This window comes from Harpia harpyja, chromosome 12 (genome assembly GCF_026419915.1).
Source record: "Harpia harpyja isolate bHarHar1 chromosome 12, bHarHar1 primary haplotype, whole genome shotgun sequence".
NCBI classification, from domain to species: Eukaryota; Metazoa; Chordata; class Aves; order Accipitriformes; family Accipitridae; genus Harpia; species Harpia harpyja.
In genome coordinates, this window is record NC_068951.1 from 33772152 (window position 1) to 33777595 (window position 5444).

The following is a 5444-nucleotide window of genomic DNA, read 5'->3' on the forward strand; positions in this document are numbered from 1 at the left end:
CTGCCGCCTGCGAAGTGCCGAGCTAGTGAACTTGGGCTTTCTGCTTCATTCATTTTATAACCCAACCTGCTCGGTGATGTCATCTAAACAACCAGGTCCAACCCGGCCTCCCACTCCACAATAGCAGGAATTTAAAGGGGGGGGGGGGTGTCCCCTCTTCCCTGGCAGGAACAAATGACACATCAGCCCAAGGCAACCGGCTCAGGGAGTTGGAAAGCAGAAAGGGAAAGCGGGGGGCATTTGGCTTCATGCCCCCCACCCCCAGACCCCCCTGCAAGCTGTCTGCTCTCCTCTTGCCCGGCCACCCCAAAGCCCCTCCACTCCCCCCCACTTCCCTGGTGACCCCCCCATGGAAGAACATGGGCCAGCCTGGGGTGGCTGTCACAGGCTGGGGGGGGGTGTCCCAGTGGGGGCTTAAGCCCAAAAGACAGGAATGAGTGCAAAAAGCACTTTTTTTCACATCCAGGATTATATCTGAACCTGTCTGTCCCCCAACTCCTCTCCCAGGTCCCTGCTCGGCAGGAGGGGGGACACTGCCCTCCCTGGCAGGGATGCTGGGGACACAGGGATGCAGGGGGTAGTGGCACTGCTTGAGGGCACCTAGGTGGGTCCCTCAGCTTGGAGGGGGTGACCTGCTCCCTCTGCTCTCCTGGGAGGGCTGGATGGTGTCCCTGGCCCGGGAGATGGGACTTTCCACACACCCTGGGGACATCCTCTGCAGGGCACGGTCAGTGTCACAGGGTCCCTGCTGGGGACAGGACCCCAAGGGCTGAGCCACCACAGGGCTGTGCATCCTGGCCTCCTCCTCCTCCCGGAGCTGGAGGGTGTGCGGGAGAAGGATGTGATCCCTGTGGCTTGCAGGGGCTCTGGGGACACGGTGGGGGCTCCCCCTGCCCTCACCCTTCCCCTCCAGCAGCTGGAAGGGAAGGATTTGTGCTGTTGCTACTGGTGTGCCTGGCACCAGGCAGCTCTGGGTCTCCCGTTGCTTTTTGCCCATGGAGCTGGCACCATCCCTGGCACCCTGGCCAGGGGGGATGCTCTTACTGGGATCAGGCCAGAGGAAAGGCACCTCTCTTTGCAGAAGCATGCAGGGCTGGATTGCACCAGGCTGGATTTGCACCCTAAATCCCTGCCCTGGGACCAGGGAAATGCTCTGCTCTTCCCCCTCTCCCCAGGGTCAGCTCCAGGCTGGTCCCTTCCTCCTGCTCCTTTTCTTGCTCCTTCTGGGCTCTGCTTATCCCCAGATCCCTGGGGAGCTGCGCCTGCTGGGGAGCCATGGCTCTTTGGGGGTCCGTGGTTTTCCTGCTCAGGAGCAGGGAGATGTTTCCTCCTCTACAGCCTGGGCTACTGGGCACGGGACGCTTCAAAGGAGATTGGCTTTTCAGCTCCATGTGAACGGGAGCTGGAAGGAGAAGGTCTCAGTGGTTTTTCCATCGTGCCTGCCAGGTGGAGACAACTTGGACTTTTTGGAGTGTAAAGTTGTGCTTGGGCATTTGTCTGCGTGGAGGCAGAGCGAGGTGATGGAGTCGGGATTAGAGCTGACCCCAGGTGCCAGGGAGCTGTGGGTGCAGGCGAGGAGCAGAGAGAGGCCCCTTCTCTTGGGGTTCAGCTCTTGTCCCACCCAAAGCATAGCTGAGATGTGACATCCAGCCTCGCTGGGGTGCAAGGAGGGGGGGTCTGCAGCACTACCCCCTTCGGCAGGACTTGCGCAGGGGAAAGGGGAGCAGCAGGCAGCCGAGCCCTCCGTCTCCGCAACCTGGGGCTGTTGGGGTGCCCAATGTCACCAGTGGCACAGCAGCTGACACAGGGTCCTGCCATCACTGTCCTGGTTGTGCTGGCTCCTGCCCTGATGCTGTGGGCAGCCCTGCCCCGCGGCTTCTCCCAGGGGGACCCGGGATGGGGAAGAAGACGGGGTGGATGGCTGGGGGGAAATGTCACGGCTTGGGGAGGAAGGGCTGCCTTGCTTGCCACCAGCCCCCCCGCACACTGCGGGATGCGGGGTCGGGAGCTGTATCACAGCTTCTCCACCAGCCCCTGGCCCCGGAGCATTAGAGCGTTGCCACAAATGCCACACTGCGGTCAGGTCTCAGCCAGCGCCTGCCCGCAGGAGGCTCGTCCCTCTGCTTTCACCAGCGTGGTTTTCATTAGCGTGTTTTCTTTGTCACACTGTGCAGAGCCTCGGGTTTGGGGGGGGCTGTTCTTTATAAATCCAATTAGTCTTGTTATTCAAATTACTCTGCCTTTTCTGCTGAAAGTCGCTGGAGTCAGAGCCTGGCGCACACAAAGCCCTTCCCTTAACTCAAACCAGATCAGATCCACCAGGGTGGCAAAAGCTCAGAGGGGGGGAGAAGAGGTGGCCAGGAAGGGGTTAAGAGCATGAAACCCTTTTGCTTCGTGGGACTGGGGCAAGTTTTTAACCCTTGAAGGGATGTGCCTTCGTTAGCCCACGGCCCTGCAGGATGCTCGCCCAGGCTGAGAACTGGCAGACTCGAAGCATGTGTGGAAGCTGAGAGCATGGGGCAAAAAGGGCTGCGCTTGCTGGGGGCTTCCCCTGGGAGTTGGAGAACAAGGGGGATCCTGCACAGAGGGCCAGGCTGGAGGGGGCACCACCCCTCCCCATCACACCCACAGACCCAAAGAGAGCTGGGGGGAGAGAGGGGGTCCAGGGCTGGTCTGCCCCTGACGAATACCAGCGTTGACCCAGGGGTTATGGGGAGACAGGCTGCGGTGTGTTTGGTGAGGGGGTGGCTCGGGGTGACCTAAGAAAGGTTTGAAAATCCAGATTTGACTGCTCATCATGTCACATAATGTCCCCAGCACAGTTCCCCATGTGACAGCAGACTAAGGGCTGTTCAGAAGTGTCTGTATGGTGGCAGAGGTGCTGGCTCCGTCCAGCCTGGATTTGAGCCTCTCACCCCTTTGGGTCCTGCTGGGCATCACCCAAAGCCAGGATGTATCCCGCCCTCCAGAAAGCCCCACTCCTGGGGCGGGGTGGGAAGCTGCATGTGCCGAATACTGCCCGAAAGCAGAACATCACTGCTGTACGGCTATTTTTAGGGGAGATACTGCCGAGTCTTACCAAAGTGGGGGTGACCTCTGAGAAGGGGGACTCGGGGGGACTGTCAGTGTGTAGGGACCAGGGAAGGGAGCGGTATGTGTGTGTGTGCAAGAGGGCACACGGGTCCCCAGGCCTGAGGATGAAGAGGGATTCATCAAAGTGTGACTGGTGCCAGCATGATTTGGAGGGTGGGAGGAGATGGGTCATGGGGGTATGTGTGACAGCAGCACGGGGTGTTTCGACCCCATCACAAGGGAGGGGTGAGCAATGCCTGCGGGTGAGGCTGGATCCTGGCTGGGCAGCACTGGGGCCCTGGCTCTCTCAGCTGAAGTCAGGAGCCAGGTTCTGGGCACCTTCCAGAGGATGACCCCAAGGAGGTTTACAGGACAGAAATGTGGACTCTAGCCTGAAGAAAGCTGTGCCACCACAGCAGCAAACAGCCAGCTATCTATCTCCTTTTAATTCTACTTGCTCTTCATTAGGGAGCGTGTTTCTGTATGATTTGGGGAAATCGCTCCCTGGACTTACGTCTCTTCTGCTGCCATGGGCCAGGGAACATTTCCCAATGGAGCGATGGATAACTGTACTGTGAGGATTTCCAGCTGATGCTGTGTGAGCGCTGGTTGTCCCTTTGCAAAAAGGGACATCAGAAGGCTGCGTGCATGCAATGGACATGCTGGAGTGGCCGACATTTTCCCGCAACCAGTGGCCAACCCAAGGAGCTGTTGGTTAAGCACTGTCCCAAAGTCCATCAGTGGCTTTGGAACAAGCCCCAAAACATTGCTGCTCTTTGCTCGTCCCGCCTGCGTTGCTCGGTACCCACCTGGGGCAGAGCCAGGGTAGTGGAGCAGGTACGAGGATGGAGCAGGTACGAGGATGGAGCAGGTACAAGGATGGAGCAGGTACAAGGACAGAGCAGGTACAAGAATGAAGGAGGTACAAGGATGGAGGAGCTACTTCCCCTCCAGCACAGCCACCAACTACCAGTCCCCAGGAACAAGATGTGTGCTGGTGTTTGCCAAGAGAATGCTACTGAGGTTTTGACGTGCCACAACAGGAGCTTTTTAGTTTACGCTTTTTTTACTGTTTTTAGAGTACCTCTTTAGGGATCTGGTGATAGCAGGCTCAGCAAGAAGCAGTTTGGGGGTGGATTTCAGTTTTGGCTGCAGGGATGGATGAGCAGCCCCCAGTGCATGTGGTGGCAGGGGACCATCTGGTCCCACTGCTGTGGCAGGACGCAGCAGGCCATATGCCTCCTGAGGATGCTTTGAAGCAAGATTTTCTGGGGAATAACCCTATAGCCCCCGAGGGCAGGAGCACCGGCTGGGGGCTCAGACGCGGCCACCAATAGCCCCAGGGCCCAGGCAGCCACCAGGCCATCATGGGGACCGTGTGGCTCCGCACGCCAGGGTGCGATGCTCCTGGGGCACTGTGGCAGCACCAGTGCCTGCTTCACCTCCAGGTCTCCGTGTCTGAAACGCTGATGGAGAGTTCGGCCTGTTTGAACATCCCTGGTGTTTATTTTGGATGTTGCTGCTGAATGAGGCATTACAGGAAACACTACATGATTTTACATTTTCCCCTGTCTCCTTCAGGTCTGGAAGAGGGCTCTGGCCCAGGACACATGCATGGCCAACATCGCTTCTTCCCAAACTGGGACAGTGATGGGGAGAGACCCCGCAGAGCCACCATGGTGGGGCAGATGAGGACGGGGCTGCAGACGCAGCAAGGCCACGGAGACCGAGAGGGCATCTCTGTCCCTTCCCGAACCTCCCAGGGTGGTGGGGGTGAGGAGACAAGGGAAAGCCCCAGGTAGAGACTCCTGGGTCTTCGCTAGTGAAGTGCTGGTATCCTGGCAGGCACAGTGTGTTTTCCCCCCAGGGGCTTGCTTTGGCGTTTCCCTTTTGGGGTTTGCCATTTTCCCTGTGCCCACTGGGATGCTCCAGTCTCCTCCTGACTTTCTGGGTGTTTCTTTTGCCCGGGGCTGCGCTGGGATGGCCGTGCTCCGGGGCCGGGCTGCCTTGCTGAGCTGGCGGGAGCGGGAACACAACGTCTCAGACTTTTGTTGAACGTTGAGAAAATGAAGCAATTCTAATGCATGGGTGAGTCCACGCCATGAGCCTCCCTCTGTGTCAGTCCTCAGAGGATATGAATTGCATTGCCTCCAGCTGCCGGCAGCCTCAGCTCCGCAGCTAACGTAGGGGCAGGTTGTTGGGATTTTCCAAGATAAACGCCACAGTCGTCTTTGTCCTCCCTTTCTCAGACGCCTTCCCCCCAGAAATGGGGGTCTGGCAGCATTTCACCCGCAGCCTGGAGGTCCCAACATCAGCCCAACTTGTTGGTTTTGGCGCTGAGCATCCCTTTGGGAAGAGGTACTGCCCAAAGA